Genomic DNA, 18,282 nt, shown 5'->3' with positions numbered 1-18,282 from the left:
AAGGAAATGGGAGGAAATGCTACAAATGGCCCAAAAGGTGCAACCACCTTTGCTGACTCCAAAGCATATTAGCAAAGATTGTTTCTCTCTTCTCTTGGAAAGTATGACATGTTCAATCTCCCTCTACGTGTTTAACTCCTGCTGGTTAAAAATGCTGCTACACTTTGATTCTATGAAAATACACAGTTAAAAGTTCCTGTGGTAAGCAACTACAGCTCTCCTGGCTGAGTCATCCTTCATCACCTCCTTGCATGCTCCATCACCTTCAGGAAGGTCAAATGAGCACAGCGGGACAGATACCAAAGATTTACACTCGCAAGAACAGTACAAAATAACTAGTAACCTAGACTCAGCAGAGAGAGAAAAAGTCATCTCTTTAGGATGTACATTTCCACATTTTTATATTACATCAGAACAAGTATCTTCCAATAATATATTAAGAAAGAAGACCAGTAATAATCAGATGTGCTTTGTTCTCTCGTTTGTCTTCTTCCTAGAGATAATATTTGGGATTTAGCAGTTTTGTTGATGAAAGAGATGTTGCTACAGGTTTCTTAAAGCACCACTGAGACTGGAGAAGTCTAGCTAGAAACAGCTCTCGGTTTTAGTTCAATTCACCTTTAATTGCAGAGGTTTCATTTTCCAGAGAAGTACAGTCTACATCCCAGACCTTTAAGAGGTCTTTCAGCTTTTCTGGGACCAGGCCACTGAATACCATCAAAACCACAGACTAAACTATAATTAACTGAGAAAAGAGGACAGGATTGATGCTACACAGTAGATAGTCAGCTAAAACTGACTGCTGAAGTCTACGTGTTGAATGCTTTGTGTCCATACCATTTCACAGTAGCAAAACCAGGCCATCTTCTGGAGTGGAAAATCATCTCCAACCCAAACAAAAATGCCTCTTCAGCCTCAGCAGGAGATTCACAAGTAGTCCTAAGCACTCATTAGAAAAATTTAAATGAGCAACTGATGCACAGTCTTGAACTGACAAGACACTTCACTGCTTTGAAGAAGTGTTGACATTTCAACATATTTTCCATCCTACAATAATACTGCCTGGTACTGACAACAGTTTCAGTGCCCAGTATTTAGTAATTGGGCATCATATAAAACTCATGCAAGAGGTTCAGAGAGCAGGGAATAGAAGAAACTAGAAATAACTGGTCAATTTGTACCTGCCACTCTACATGCATTCTGCTATTGCTAGGTTCAGATCGCTGCCCAAATATTTGTAGGTAAGGGCAAATTTCAATTTATCTAACAATTTGCTTCATCTCTCGTGCATCATATTTGCCTTGGAACTCAGCAGCGTATTTTGCTATTTCCACTGACTACCTCCAGTCTGGATTAGTCTACTTTATCAGGGAGCGCACTGCATTGATGCAAAGGCAAAACACCGTGTTTCGCAATTGGCGCAGACTGAGCCTGCTTTTCTCTGCAGTCCTGATTTCTTTGCACAACTCCCTCATCGGCCTTCAGTCAGTTTCAGGCTTTGTTCCAAATTTGCAAAGACGTTCACGAATCAAACTGTACTCAACACAGAAATCTGACATATGAATTGCTAAACTGTTGATGGAAGGAATTATTGGGGAACAAAAATTGCTCTTTTACTGTTAGCGTATCAGACAGCTAGTTTGTTTTATCCTTGAAATGCCAAGGGAAAAAATGACAATGAAAAGAAAGAATTTTATATTGGATTCTGTGCAGAAATTTCTTCACTTGACCTAGCTACCCCTGTGATCTGTTTCCAAATATTTAAACTACTTCTCAGAGATGAAGTACAGACAAAATAGCTTCAGAGTCCTGGGTTCACTTAAATGCAAGATTTTGGACATTTTCCCTCTATATTAAAGCTCTATTTCCTCTATTAAAGCTAAGTTTACTAAAAATAGCTGTACCCCACTTGTAACGCAACCTCAAAGTCATCTTTATATCTCTCATTTTAATTATATACATTTTGGTAGGTTAGATGAAGGTCATTTTGCAGTTAGTTCATCAACAACCAAATACACTGGCATTACAATTCAGGTCTGTCACTTTGTTTCCTTTCACTATGAAATGACACTTAGTATTTGCATGACTAGAACAACAACGTGGAAACACATTTCCTGCTACTATAAACCAAAAATGTTTCTGTACCTGTACATGAAAAGCTGTTAAAAAAAAAAAATTAGCAGCCACATTTAAACCAATAAATTAGAGCAATTTACTTTGCTTGGACGGTTTGGACTCCCAAATGCTTATCTCATTCATTCTATTTTGTTTTGCTTCAATTAAATAAAAAGGCCAAAAAGATATACTATATAACTTTGATATGATGCACATATTTAATAGAAACAAATGGAGAAAGACATAGGGCCATGAACAAAGCAGGCACAAAATACTATTTACAACAGTATTATTGAATATAATCTACACAGCTCCATTTCTTGCACTATTCCTGGCTATGCCACATTTTGGAGCAAGCACTTTTGACAAACACAGAAGTTGTGGCCAGGGAAAAGCAACAACAGCTACATAACTACTTAAATGAATGGGGTCCAATAATAGCCAACTCCTAATTTATCTAACAGCTAAAATTTACAATAAGTGGGCTGGCTTTGTTTTTGAAAGGCTTAAAATCTTTTTAATGATTGCCCATTTCTCTTTATCCACTAACAAATTTCTAAAATACTTTTCTTAGGAAGAACATGTGTTCTCTTGTTAACTTAGCTTCAGAGAACGCGTTTCAGAGACCTACAAACTGGTGCAGAAAGACCACTCAGATAAGTAATGTTTACATATGACTGATAGAAACATCTTAGTTTAGTGAACAATACCGGCAAAAGTTCTATAAAAACAAGCAATACAAAAAATACAGCTTTATTTTGCTCTCATTCTCCCTAAGTAAACAAAACTTTATTGACACCCTAATAAATTTCTTCCCCCCTTAACTCTAAGATGAACTCAGGACTAATGCAAAATTCTTCACGATGCATTTTCCCATTAATTGATACGCAGATTGTTAAATCCACTACATGATGACTCTATGTGATTCTAGTTTCTATATGTGATTTAGATGTGATCTAGTTTTCTTTAAGTAATTCTAGTTTCTCTCATATCAGCACTGTGTCTCAGAATCCAATTCACTGAGCAGGATCATGGTATGAATCTTCTAAACTTACCCTTTTTTTTTTTTTTAAACTTTTGAGATTAATGAAGTTCCTGTTGCATGTCACTCCTAAGAGACATCCGTCCAGATTCACTTTAAATCCAAGATTTCCAGAACATACTGACTCTTTGTTGGGATCAACCTCAAGCAGAATCATCAATATTACTGAGAAGACCACATAAAAAGATGGTTTGAGGTTTAGCTATATACAGGTAATGTGTAGGTTGGCCTATTTAGCTTTTAAAAGTGAAGATACTGTTTATGGACAGAAAAGGGAAATCTACTTCTACTCTGCAGACATTATTGGTCAGCTTTTACTGCAGAAAAACACAAAGTTCCCATCTTTCCACATACTCCTGCAGGAGGGCTCCTCTCGAGCTTCGCTAGAACACCAAAGGCCCTGAATATCTTCTCCACCACCCCCGCCTTGAAGCCAGCCTGCCAAACACTCCAATACAAAAATAGTATCAACACCTTCCAGCTCAAATACAGTAATCCTTTTGAAAAAATAAGCCCTGGCAATAATTTAATACAAATAAAGGGCTTACACACATTCTCCCATCTCTACCTACTAGCCACTTCTTGGGCAGAGAATGAATTTAACACTTGCTGCCTGGCAGTAAGTGCACAGCAAGTTACTAGACCTTTAAGACAAAAAGCATAGCTAGACCTATGTGCTTGTAACGTATTATTAAGTCCAACTTTCCTTCTGAGAACCTTTTTCAGCAAAATACTACCAGAAATTACACATTCATAAAGCATTTACAGAACATTTGTATTTCAGTAGCAAGCTTTTACCTCACTATTTTCTTTCTGACAAATACGGGTCTTTCAAGGTGCTCTATTTCTCTTCAAGTCTGAGATGAAGAACAAAAATATTTGAGACTACTTACCTTGTGGCTTTGGATTTGAAGCTGAACGTGGGGACTGTTTGACTGGCACACTTCCATTTATTCCCTGAGCTGCTTCATTGCGTACATTCTGCTCAACTAGCCTGGTTGTGGCACTCGCTGTACAAGATCTAGACAATATTAAGGACTTCTGACAGATGCTGCTGCCTGAAAAACAAATACATACAAAAACCCAAGCGTTAGAAACAGGATTAAATATAAGGTAGAATGACTATAAACACATTTATTAAGTGCTAACACTTCTCTACAGAGAAAATTAGAATACTCATCCTCCCTTTAAGAGTGTCTCATCCTAAAAACATGCTTTGTGTTTCACTGAAATTTATTATGTTGTTTAAACCTTGAAGAGCCGGATATAAAAAAAAGACTTCCACCATGACTAGCCTAAGCTCTTCCATAGAAAGATTACAACCTCTAACAGACTTTTTCCTATCTGAATTGTCAATGTGCTTGTTCAACAGAAGAACTATAGAAAAAACAGCATTTCTGTTCAGCCATTCTATTTCTGTATTCAAAGTGTTCACAAAATGCTATACATTCAAAAAGTTTATTTTATTACAGAAGGTAGCATCCAAAAGTTACCTAAATGTGTTGCAACTTTTTTGTAGGAAAGGGCTCCTATTGCAAGTATTTCAAGTAAAAAAAAAAAAAAAAAAAAGGCAAAGCACAAAGCCAGCTGACTCTTCTATTTCATTTCTTCCTAGCAGAATGGAATTTATTCTGATTAAGAGGATCGATATGTTGCTGTTGGTAAGAAAGCTGGAAGAAAATATAAAGCAAAACATATTCAAACAATGGAAACTGTAATAAAAGCACCTATTAGAATGTGATTACACAAGCCTAAACCATGCACTTTTGTTTGGGGGTGTGAAAGCAATTGGTTCTGTAAATACAATCAAAAACTTGAAATAATAATATGAAGGACCTTGAGATCTCACTTAGGTCAAATTCATTCACCTCTGAATCCAAAAAATCCACAACTTTTTTGTGGGGAGGAGCAAGGGAAAGGAGGAAAACCCATTTATCATTTATTGCAGTGTTGTCATAATTATTTTAATTTTTAAGAAAATTATTAGGGTAGAGTTTGGACACTTAAATTTATTGTTATTATTTGCCATCATTTTACTTTTGCTTGCTTGTACCAGTAGAAATGCAAGCACAAGTGGGGTTTTCTTTGCACGTTTCCAAAAAAAGGAAATCCAAAACCCACTCCACCATTTCATAAGGTGATCCTCTGATGTCTCCTGAAAAACTGGCCTGCAGAGTGTGGACCCACTCATATAATCCATCTCCCTCTCCCATGGCAAAATCCATCGTATCATGCCATTCCTAGCAACAGCCAAGCCTGCTCTTAGAACAGCAGTGGAAAGAGACGCCACAGCTCTTGCTCAACGCTGCTTAAAGATTCTTCAATGTTTTGTGGATTCCAACAATATTTTCAAGTATTTATGCTTTATTTCTTAGCAGCTTACTTTTCCTTTTAAACACTGAAGTAGCCCTACACCAAGAAGCTGCCTCTACAAACGTGGAGACTTGCAGAGGTCCATGGTGAGGTCAACAACCCACGTTACCAAAGTGGCAGTACTCGGATCACAATGCGTGCAAGACACCCGCAGCTGCAACACGGCATCTTTCCCTCTTCCATTTCATTCAATTAGCAAGGGATTTCCCAAGAACGCAAAGGCGGCTGGTCCCAGAACAATGCAGATAATCTAAGGAGGCCCACCACGTACGGAAGCTTCTCAGACATTGGTGATCTTAGGCAGAAATTCCTCAGCTCTGTTTCCTCAGGTATCGCTCCATGCACAAAAAGTTACACAAAAAGTACTACAGCAGTGGGAGCTCTGTCCCACCCCGTTCCTCAATGCCTAAGAAGGTACCTTAAGTGCCATTTCTGTCTCTCCTATGGAGGTGGGAGTACTGAAAGCTCTTAGACAGACCAAGGTGATGGTACAGGGGGTCATACCAGCAAGTCTTTCTTGTCTCCATCAAAGAGCCGACAGGCTGAATTTCCCTCTCGTACAGAATCCCATACTGCAGCAGTTTACACTCCAGTTGGGGAATGCCCAATTCAGAAACAAATTAGTTTTGTTTACACAAAGAGTAACTCTTGCAGGATCAGTACGATGCACAAGTCAGGTAGGCAACTGCACACAGTTTATAAATTTACATTCAGATCACTCTTATAACTTTGCAATGAGAGTGAAAGTGTGAGTCTTAGAGCTTTCTGAAAACTATTTTGCCTGCAGATTTGACAGCTAATAAGCTTCAAAATCTCCAGTTCCCCAACTGCAGCTCAGTAAAGGGCATTGCTGCTGTCAACTGTTCAGGCCAAGGCTGGAAATCTCCATCAAAATGGTACCTTATTTATTAAAAGGATTCCCTAAGAAGACAACGTATTGCTGAGGGCAGAATACGAACTTCTTTTACACACGCAGTTTTATCAAGGCACTTACTCCTTCCTGTTTAAGGTTATCACTCATGATCACTTTAAGCTGAGGCAGATGTGGAGCTGCTGCTGAGAACAGGGCAGCTCTGTGGTCTGCCACTCGTCCTCCCTCCTCGTCACCATCCACTCCAGCTTCTGCTTCTGGCTGCTCCTTCCCCTATACCAGTACCAGCGCTTGTTCAACCGCGCAGCGAGATGAGCGGCAGAAGCGATGCAGTTGAAAGCTGGAGTATATTTTAGATCTGTTTGACCTCATGGCCACCCCAGCACTACTGCTCACACAAGGGGACAGCCAGGAATATGGCTGGAAGGGGACAAGACAGCTCCTCTCAGCAGAGGCCCTTACTTAGATTGGCCTGAAGCAACCGCTTAAGCGCAACCCCAGTCCCTCAAGTAGATATTCAGACTTGGATTCTACTCGGTTTACACATGCACACACACAGCCTTAACACAAAGTCCAGCAAAACCAGGAACAGCTGAAAACAAACCTTTAATGCAAAAACATTAGGCTGCCTTAAGAATCGATTTTGCTGTCAGCATCCCGTGCCCCCCACTAGATTGGCAAATATTAGCTGCATTCAGTGGGCAAAAGCCATTTTGTAAAGCTTGTCCACTGTAATATAAAACCGTAACACAAGCAACAGAAAAGATCGCTTCTCTGTAGCGGGATCTTTTGCAACTGCTTACGGAAATCAAAAGCTCCAAGAGGCGTTCTGACCCAAGACATGCTCTGGCTTCACACGCCTGACAACTCAGCACACGGGGGGTGCGAGGAAACAGAAGGTCTTCTTGTTGTACAAGCCATTACACAAATTATTCATCCTGTCTGGAAGCTATATTTGCTGGAGATAGAACACTACAGACACTTAACCTATATTTCAAACTAGTAATTCTGTTAATCATGTCATGTCCTCAAGCAGTTTTGAAGAGTAGTATAGCCACATCAGGATGAACAGCTTTCTTCACATGTAAAGATGGAATGGAAAAAGGTAATGGAAATCTAGCCACACCACACTTCTATACAGAATTGAGTGGTCAAATTCTCTGGATAAAAAGCATCCTTTAACATCCCTGGAAATCTGAGCCCTGGTTTCCAGCCAGTGAAAAAGATATTACCTTCCAGGTGATGTAGACAAGCAAATTGTGGCAGAAATACAGGAATTTTCACCACAAACTTGTATCTAGTGTATTGCATGCAAGTGTATTACAACAAGAGCCCAAAACACGTAATTTTCAGCACATTACAAAAATACCAAATACTTGCTCTGCAATCAGCAGTATGCATTTCAGCAGGGCTGCTCCATCCTGTCCATTTAAGTAGGCAGTAACACAGTCTACCTTTCAGAAATACAGTTGTTGCTCTGCAAGTACAACTTAAAATCCCATTATATATGCAAATAGTCAGACATGCTACAAAAACCTGCAGCTTTTACTGAGCTGAAGTAGATTTCCATTGTGATTATTTCTGACCTGATTAAAGAAACACTTGCATACTACTGCTATTCCTACACATTGTAACAACTGAGAAATTTTACTTGAAGTCAGAAATGCAATGCGCAACAAAATACTACCAGCCAGTTACTGTGTTCACGAGTATATGATTAATACCACCTCTTATAATCGGGGATGATTAAATACACTGAAGAAGAGAGAAAGGTGGGGAAAGATTTAAAAAAATTAAAAATGGGGGCAGGCAAGAATGTAAGCGAAAAAGAGGAGGTAATAACTAACTAACAGGAAAGAGAAATAAACACTGTACATTTAATAAGCATTTAATTATTTTGCTTATCACCTCTAAGGAAATGAGAAGTTAGAATGCTTGCAAACACGCTTGCATCTGCAAGGATGTCTGAAGCTAGGCGATGCATTATCTATTTTTTCAGAGCATTCTAATTAGAAATAACTTGGAGCCATGAACATTTAGACTAACAATCAGCCAGCTTGAAATGCCAGTAACACGAAAAAAATGGCTTACTTATAAGCCATTTTTACAAAAGGTTAAACTAATGTTTTAGTACTGGATAGGTCCTCCATCAGCAGTTCCATAAGCTTCAGGAAGACAATCTCAACATCATTAGGTCTTCTATTTATTTTCAGTCCCGCTTATAGCGCATAGTGCACCTATACTGTTCCAGCACTGTCTAATTTTTACTGCCATTGTAATCCCAACTCTTGATCATACATTCTGAATGAAAGAAATGCAGCATTTTTGGATGTAACCAAAGTCTGTGGGAAAAGGGTTATTCTCTTGTGACTGCCAGGAGGCAAAACCTAAGTCTCAAAATTACTTCTCTTCAAATTATATAGCTATGTATACCTAGTGTGTTAAGTCCCAAGAACGCCTGTCATAATGGATGTGGTCTTGATGTTCTACTGCTAGATCTTTTCGTGCAAGATCAATGCAAAGCTTCACCTTTCCAACTCATCCCTGGACACATGTGGATGTTAAGCTAATAGTCTATCTACCAAAGCATTGGTTTAGCCACAGTAACCTAGCAATACCATCTCCTGATCGGTTCAGAACAGCATCAAGTAGCACTGACACTACAAGAGACTAATTCAATGCATCCACTTACTCACCAAACACTACTGGAGCTGCAGCAAGGCCAGGACAAGAGTGAGCAGCTTCCTGAGCACAGACAAGAAGGCAGAAAGTGGCCTCTCGCCCGGGCAGTTACACCAAGAGATTTGTTGAGGCCTGAGCAGGAAATCTAGTAAATCAGGTCATGGATTTTGCCCACAACTGTGTCCAGACCTGCCCTCAAAACTAAGTTTCTAGTAACGTGGTACCTACCCTTCACAGGTTTGTCCTGTTTGTGAGAGGAACCGACATATTACTAAGAGGCTTATACTGCTGATGCATACCCAAACACATTTTAAGAATAACTGGACTACGCCCAAACTATCTGAAAATTAGGAGTATGGAGGAGGAGAGTAGGAAGTCTGGAGGTCCAAGTTTCTCTCATGAGAAAAAAATCTACCTTCCTCCAAATTCTATTAAATGCTGTCCTCTCAAGTTAATTACACATTTGTGTTTTGATATATCTTCACCTCTCCCATCACAGTGGTGATAGAGTTGTGAATGCTTTGCAGCTGCAGAATAGTACAAAAACTTCATACTGATACTCTGTTCTGTGCAGATGAGCTCTAAAGGTTAAACATCAGGCCAGCCTTTACTGTGGTGAGCCACTGCTGAAATACTGATAAACCAATGCTGTAAAAAGAGAAAAAAAATAACTTTTGCTGAAGTCAGGAGGGCTGTCTCACTGAAGAAGTTAGTTTTATTTCTGCAAGAAGGTGCTGGCCAAAAAAATAAAAGGCAAATATCAGAAGGTTTAGAATTATCTTTGAAAAGTGGAATCTTGGCAAAGCACAGGACACAGATCAGGTTCTATTAAAGGGTAGTTCAGATACATATGCTGGCAAAATGCAAAAATACAAGTTTTTTTCTTGAAAAGCTATTCTCTAGACACAGTCAAAAATATTCTAAGTTCAACAGAGGGAGGTAGACCACTTTCTGGGAATAATGAAGATGTAAAGCATATAAGGTTCTTATTTCTCACTGCATGGGAACATTCCTAGAACTACCAAACAAATATTATCCTCCCTTTCATAGCATTTATTGCATGGAGTAAATCAATCTTCAAGTAAATATGGTACGTATAAATTGTAGATAGCAAAAAGTGTATTGATACTGTTCTTTTAGTTCAATGACCCCTGTGAATAATGCGAATGCACTCACAACACTTGATGGTGAAGTTAAACAAATGAAACAATATTGAACTTAAAACTGGCAGGCCAAACACTTGCTACACAATACTTGCTAAGAACTAGAAAATACTCAACTTCTTGGTAGATATGCTACCTTACATAGTAACACAGAGAAGAGGTTTCCAAATTGTGGTATGCATAACGCCAAGTACATGAACCGCTTACAACAACATACAGAGCAGTAATACAGAAGGAGAACCGAAAAAAACTTCAGCAAGTTTAACTGTGCACAACACACAAAAGATATTCTAAGAAGAGAAACAACTTTGACTTTTGAAATAATTTCATTTCTAATAAATAAGGTGGGTTATGCAGAGCATCAGTGATAGAACCCAATTCAAAGTAGATACGTACCCATATCTGCTTGGTTTAAGATGAGACATTACTGCACCGGTTTGGTTTGTGCGTATTCACGAGCCTCAAGCATTCAGTGTTGCCTCTCCTATGTTTTGTCAAACTTTATAGTTGTTCTAGTTGGAAGAAACCACGCATCTTTCCCACAGTAACTTTCATTTTTAGACTGAAATAGAGCTTATAGTAGCTGCTACTACAGAGCTACAGTTTGACACATTATCAGCTACAGATGCCACCACATTTAAATAGGTTACCTGCTTCAAGATTATAAAGTCCAAGCTTTAACAGCAAGCACTGAAATATTAACAAAATAAGATTGAACATCAATAATCTCCTGATCTCAGCCACAGTATACTGTACATCATGCAAAGTAGAGGAAGGAATAGTGAATTTCACATTCCCTACAAATGTCCTGCCAACACTGGCTACAGCAGGCAGACTCAGTGCGCCTTAGCCTGTTGTCCTTGTCTGGCTGTGATCTTTGTTCTTTTGGCTCTGATCTAATAGTAATTTCCATGTAGGCAGACCTGTGCATCCACTAGGAGTCTTAGTAAAATAAGTTAGCAATGAATGGAATTATCTTTCAACATTTGTCTAAATTTTGGATTAGCACAATAATACAACATGCACTGCTGGTGCTGTTCCAATAAAACGAAAAGCACTGTACAGGACTTCAAATGGCTTTTTCCAAAAGCCCAAAAAACTAGTTCCTTAGAAGTAATTATGGTTTCTCCATGCAACACGCACTGATTACAGTACATTCCTCATCAGAGAGGGCACATTCTAGAATATGGAGATGCAATATGAGGGAAGGGAATTGAAAGCAAGCCAAAAAAACACCTTCAACATGTGGAATCTTTAAAATCAAAGTTAATTCGATAGAAGTCCAAGTGGTATACACTATGAATGTTAACTAGTTGTGTAAAATAAAACAGAAAAAGAAACAGTGAACAGCTTTTAAAAACTGTATTAAAAAGGCACAGTTTTGAGCCTTCTGAGAACAAGCCCCCCTGCAGCCACTGTCTTCTACACCTTTCCCCTACTGGACCACTGCTTTCATACTGTCGTCTACAGTCTAGCAGCGCCACTGCTCCCTAGTCACCCAGTTTTTGGAGGCTACCGGTGGCAAAATCGATGCTGAAGCACCTTAGGGATAGAGGAGCTGGAGGGTTACTGATGACCGCAGGGGTGGAATTACAGAGCACTGCTCACAAGACAGGCTGCGGAGGCTGCAAGTCACAGAGATAACGTGTGACAACCTTACTCCTGGCCATTGCTGCTGTGGTTTTCTACTCCTACCTCTTCCCCCAGTGTAGGGAGGGGAGGCAGCAAGCCTTTGGGCCTTGCTACTGACTGAGCAGCTGCTTCAGCTGGCAGGACCTCCAGAAACCTGCCACTGCTGCTCCCCCTGCCACAGGGGAGCAGGGCTGCTGGAGGGAGCAGGCAGAACTAGCCAACTCAGTGGCTGGAAGGACGCCAGCGTCTCCCTTGTCTGGAAAATGCTGATTTAGAATAGGCTGCCAATGCGCAGCTTGCGGTTTGAAAGTAGTAGTTTATGACTGAGGTCCTCCGCCAAGAACACAGCATCTATTACACTAAGGTTCTTATGAGTCACCTACACTTGTACACACTGGGACAATGGCTTTGCTGATGGTGGTCCATTCATCAACTATTTAATGAATAATGGAGGTTTCTTATATGAACAGAGAGAAGCAACGTTCAAGCCACGTCTCCAGAAAGTCATATGACTGAAGGGAGAGCTCCGAGTAAGAGGAGTTCTGTTGACAGGAACCAAGGACTGCTCTTTCACATACTTAGTTCCTGTATTACAAAAACATTCCCTCAAACCCTCGTTTTCACTTTGGTCTTTGAACACTTATTATCAAGCCCAAAATCTAAACCGAAAGTATGCAATATTGTTCTTTTATTTGTAGAGACTTTTCATGGCTTGTTTTTCATAAAATAATGTCAGTATCTCTTTTAGCAGTTTTGTACAGTATTTTTTCTTTCTTTTTATTAAGCCTATCTACAAGTCTTAAGGGTGATCACAGTTCCTGACCCTACAAGTCATGTACCATGAGCTTTGTTTAGTTAAGAACCTCAAGGTTACCACAAAAAAAACACTGAAAAAGAAAATGGGTACAGTAAGTAGCAGCAGCTTCATGACACCAGGAGAAGGCAGGATAAGTTGATCCTGTAACCAAAGTCAGCTACCCTGCCGTTGCTGTCTCATTTCCACACCAGGTAACTTCAGGTAGTTCCTCCCTCCTCGTCAGCACAGCCTTCTGCCAGAGCCATGACACAATATGACAACTTTCAGCTCAAGAACTGCTTCTCACACGGCCGTATTTCACAAAGTCGGGGAGCGCCCTGACCGCGTACTTCAACCTCTTCCCCTGTCGCGATCACGGGAACATCGGTGAGCCCTGTATCCGAGGGTCACTTCCTCCCCTCCCCACCCCATGCGCTCTTCACAGCTTCCTATGCGTTTGATGAAGGAAGGGGTTGAGCACGGTGGTGTGGCTTTCTTGAGTTCCTACTGCATTAATAGCCATTTTGATTATGAACCCTACCATGAGAAAAGATGGACAGGACGCACCTCCGCCAAGTTTTCCCCAAACTATTTTTCCCTTTTAGTTTTCTGTGCAGAGCCGTGTGAGGTGAGCAGTGTCCCCTCAACTATTATTTTACTTAACACTGACATTTTTTCACTGAGTTTTTAATTGATACCAGTATATTTTGCACAGATGGCAGTCGTAATTTTCTAAATGTCCTGAGCTCCTATTTACTAAATAAGGCACCCCATGTGTATAAGCAGACTCACTGATCACAGAAGAATCACTTGTCTGAGCAAGGACTGTGGCACCGAGCCCTAAATGTTCCTTTCGCTTTATTTGTCAAGTCTTAAGATGATTTATTTTCTTCCTGTTATCACATATATGATAACCAGCATGACACCGTGTTGGGCAGCACAGTCTAACTTCATATTAAGGAGAGCACCTGCACTACTGGGGTCATGTGAGGAGAAAATGCCGCTGATTCTATCTCATACAAACCATTGGAATGATTCAAGATTATATATTAACATATAAGTACTATGCAAGTGCAGTGATTACTCAAACAGTGACAAAAAGACTTCCTATAACTGATAAGCCATTATGAAATAACAGTGTATTTAGATTTTTAGACAAATACTAACAGGTTTTTTAAAAAAAAAAAGATAAATTTGATCTCACTATAAATTTCACCATTTTGCTCAGTATACACTGCTTCAGTGTATTGACAAGTCAGTCACTGACATCTTAATCTTCTACTCTGTCCGGTTATCTGTGCAGTTATTTCATATTCACCTCAACTCAACTTAGAGCTATTTTAGAAAATATGCATATGCTTTGAGACACGAAATCAGCTACTTTTGTTGATAAAAGGACTGCTAAGAGAAAGCATTTTTAGAAACAGGATGCTAAAAAAAAAACCCAAACCTCCAAACAAACCCCACAGACCCAAAGGGGGGGGGAATCTAATTACAGAAGGTTGAAACTGTAATTGATCTATTATTTCAGAAGATCTGAGCAGAAGTTGTATAAATATATACACTGACAGCATTCAAGTAATTTAAGAATATAAATACATAATATGATATACCCAAAATGCAAAACAGCCAAAGATCCAAACAGAAGTCAATTATTCAATACAAGCCAATAAAATTATCACTGATAGATGGGAACTGCTTTCCACATCCAACCGCTGAGGCAATATGTGTGTCCGGACAGCATCTGAAAACCCGCAGCCAGCTGTCACGGACATGAGTTGTTCCACCCACTTCCCTCCCTCCCTCTTCCTGGCTGCCTGCTCCCACCACTTTCTGTGCATCGGTGCTGGCATGCATTTAGCCCCAGGATGCAGTCCGGGAAAGTTAAGCCATCAGAAATGCAACACCGCCAAAAAAAAGCAGCCAGCTTCATGCATTCGTTCACCTTAGATGCACTGGAGCTCAGGCAAAGATGCAAATTCAGTGATGGGGAAAGGATGACAAGACTCCCTTTCCAGAAGCAAGTAGCCACTAGATAATGTTAATTCTGTTGAATCGCATCTCAACGGGGTTGGAGCAAACAGTAGGGAAGGAAAAGAAAAAATAAATCAAGAAACTATTCTCTAAAAATGCGTGGCTTGAGATTTAAAGTAATATGCCCTAATTAAAGAACAGGCTGCAGGGCATTAGCTGCACAATAGCATCGCAACAGGCTACCAGGCACTAGTCCCTGTTATGTGAAAGATTACAAGTAAATATAAAATTATGAACTTGATAAAGAACAAAGCGTGGGTGAAGAGGAACACGCAGTTGCTCGTCCCTTACAGCAGCACGAGCGGTGCAGCTGTGCGGCACTCCGGCTGCTCGGTGGCAAATGGCTTTCCTCCCCCAAGCCGGGGGCAGGCAGCCCGCTGTCAGGCTCCCCAAGCACTTCAGTCTCCCTGCCAAGTAATTAACAACCATCATCTACGAAACACAGAAAAACAAGCAGCTCCCTGGGAATGCTCACTGCACCAAAACAGAAACATAAAGAACCCAAAGCTGGACACTTCACAAGAATTCTAGTGCTTCCTGCTTTTGACCTGGTTGGAAAAAACAGTAAGAATAGCCACAAAAAGCCTGGCTTAAGTACATTTAGGGCCTTCCTGTGAAGTTACTGAAGAAGGACCTTCCTTGTCCAGTCCCTTTAAAGCCTGCCACAGTTATGCTAGCTTTTACATTGTCTCTTGTCCATAAGGAACAAGAGAGAGATCACCATTTCACACTAACTCATCGATTCATAATCATCCTTATGGAAGAAAGCCAAATACAAGTTGCCTGGAGTCCAAATGGGGAGAAAATTCCTTCACCCTAAATTGCCAGAGATGACCACTGTTCGTGCTGTCCACAGAATTCACTCCAGATTAACAGACCTGCACATCAGTACAGTTGGCTCTTGAACGTTATACAGATTGAAACAGCTTTACATTTTATGCTATGAACTGGCCGAGAGATACAAATTCAGAACAACTCTATTGTTTAGTACTCCATCCTTTCTTTTCCAGACCCCCATTTAAAATATTTTTTTAAAAGAAAAAAACAACAACAGAAAAACATAACTGTATGACAAATTTAACGTGTCATTTCATAAAAAAACTTAAGGTGGAGAATTAAAATAATTTTTGATGCAGACTTGGATGAATATTTACCATACTGTTCCAAAAAGCTTAATAGTCATATGAATATTTATCTTTGAGTGTGCAAATGGATAGGAAATGCTTTTTTTTAAAAAAAAAAAAGTCATGCAATGCAAAAATACATTAAATCCAACAACATTTCAGGAAGAGAAATAATTTTGTAATAGCTCAAGTTTTGTCCAACACATCTGAAGGATGTGCAACCTTTCACTTCTCAAACATTTTGAAAATGAAAATGTTTGCAGGTCCCAGGACAGATCAAAAAAGGCTGCTCAAACCCAAACCACAGCTACCCCCGACAGAGTGAGACAGCCCCCCACCAAGAGGAGAAAGTTTTATCCCCTCCATCCCTTCTTCACATGCCCGTAGCTCCCACTGCTTCTTTCTTACCAGCTCTGACACTCGTTGGGTTTCTCTCTAGGCCAGCGTAACCCCTGCAGCCAGCAGGCAAGCAGACGCTGGTTTTATCACAGGAGTTTTGTGCTGTGTGAGCGAGCTGAATTGGGTTGTGGATGAGACCAAAAGTCTGGGAAAGCCCCAGGGAGGGACTAGGCAGCCTTTTGGCAGCAACTGCCCACTGGATCACTGGAGCTGTTCACAGAACTGCAGCCCAACAAAATGTTGCTCACGCCTATGCAATATTTACTGTTTTCCTTACAGCCTCAGTTTTTGGCATCAGAAGAAAGAGTACCAAAATATTCATTAAAAAAAGCTGATGGCTTGCATGTTGGGGAAGGTTTTCCAAAACACAGAGCAAATAAAATCTATGAAATTATTCGTAAAATAAAACATTTATTTAAGGCTAAACATTTAATTTCTTTTATAATACAAGGTTTGGCAATACTCAAATCCCTCTACACCTTACATGACCTAACCCAGCTGTTGCCTCTCCTCCTCCTTTTTTTTTTTCCCTTCTCTATCTTTTTTTTTTTGGTTACAGGTCATGGTTGTAAGGGCTTTTTCACAAGCAAGCAAGAGCAGTCACAATGCGTTAAATATTTTATGGCAATCTAAAGGAAAAATTGTGTTTCCTAACTACCCACCCTTCTCAAGGTCAAGCATTGCCTGTCAAACTGCAAGGAACACACAAGGCCCTAAATTTCCAAACTCTTAACGTCAAAGGAATTTAATCCTTTTGTTTTATAGTAATTATAAACCCAGGGCAGGGCGGGGAGAGATAGGGAAGAGGAGCATTCCATAACTGTTTTGAATTTTTAGTAAAGACTCAACAAATTCACTGGGATTACAAGCATTGATGTAAACCATTAAACTGTCTCTGTTTATATAGCACCTACCACGTAAAAGACTAACATGAGACCTGGGGTGCTGCAGTCACAAAGAAAAGCGTAGTAATGGTACTAATGAAAACACTTAACTCTGCTGACTTCTGGGTCACAGTATCATTAAACTTTTTAAAATGACATTGCTTGAAATCAGTTTTTCAGTGATGCTTTCACCCTGTAGGGAATACTACTAAAAAAAAAAAACAAAACCAAAACCAAACAAAAAACTATAAAGTTCCATTCTTCAAAAACATCAGAACTCCAGAAAAGGTACATTCTATGTTTTCCATATTTATTATGGGCCTTTAGTACTCGGAAAAACTGCTTTGCTTAGGCACCTGGACACACTCTCAATTGCACATTGTGATAGCAATGAATAAACTGCCATGTGAACTTACGCCTTCCTATAGGTGCTGTCCCATCAGCTGTGCTGTTCCCCTCTCACCCAGTCCCAGCAGTCAGCACTGGAAGGATTTCTTTCCATTTCGGACTGGAGGCAGCCAGCGCTTCAACAAGCGACTCTCTGCTTCTCTCAGATACTATTTAGGAGTGTCCAGGGACATTTGTCCACTCGATTTCAAACCCACACAGACAGGAACTACTTACTGTCACCTTTTCTATGCGTACTGTCTATATCCAGAGGTCTCTTACACCATTCTGAGAAGGTGATGTTAGGAGGTACCTATATACCATTCCACGGGCTGGTAGAAGCTCACCCCTTCTTACCCTTCAAGCCAGGTATTTGCACCGTAGTCCACTCCTGCATTAACTGCTTTCATACAGCTTCTAACTGGAGTCTGGGAAATACACTGCCTGGAAAATACCATGATAGTATAACCTATGTCACCTTAAAGCACATACAAATATATTTGTACTTCACATATCTGATCTCTCAAAAAAATCAGATCACAGCTTCACCAATATATTTGACATTCAGACTGCCACTGTTATATGTAAGTATACTGTAGGCCTCTGCAAACTGAAATAACCTAAAGTAAGCCAAAGGGCAAGACGGAAGATGAGTTGTAATACTGAAAATAGTAGTTATGACACCACACTGAGCTTCCTGAAAATCCGTAAGGGTTTAATGTTACATTTACAGGAAAAGAATATGCTTTACAGATCCTAGAAAATAGCTCTTAAGAGCTA

General features: G+C 40.0%; 1 protein-coding gene across 2 annotated transcripts in view; it reads right to left on the bottom strand.

Annotated features, from left to right (window-relative positions):
• Window positions 1-18,282, bottom strand: part of FGD4 (FYVE, RhoGEF and PH domain containing 4) — a 56,795-nt gene that overhangs the window by 34,041 nt on the left and 4,472 nt on the right. Inside the window, exons 1-2 of one of the 2 annotated variants that reach the window (XM_009332915.1) lie at window positions 16,241-16,266; window positions 4,051-4,215 (exon numbers count right to left, since the gene is read on the bottom strand). The gene's annotated coding sequence lies outside the window, so the exon portion shown is untranslated. Of the gene's footprint in view, window positions 1-4,050; window positions 4,216-16,240; window positions 16,267-18,282 lie in introns of those variants that run through there. The other variant, XM_009332914.1, reaches the window with a different exon arrangement.

The sequence above is a fragment of the Pygoscelis adeliae genome, unplaced genomic scaffold (assembly GCF_000699105.1).
Source record: "Pygoscelis adeliae isolate BGI_AS28 unplaced genomic scaffold, ASM69910v1 Scaffold38, whole genome shotgun sequence".
Taxonomy (NCBI): Eukaryota; Metazoa; Chordata; class Aves; order Sphenisciformes; family Spheniscidae; genus Pygoscelis; species Pygoscelis adeliae.
The sequence above is the reverse complement of the archived record's forward strand: the minus strand, read 5'-3'. Positions and strand labels throughout refer to the sequence as shown.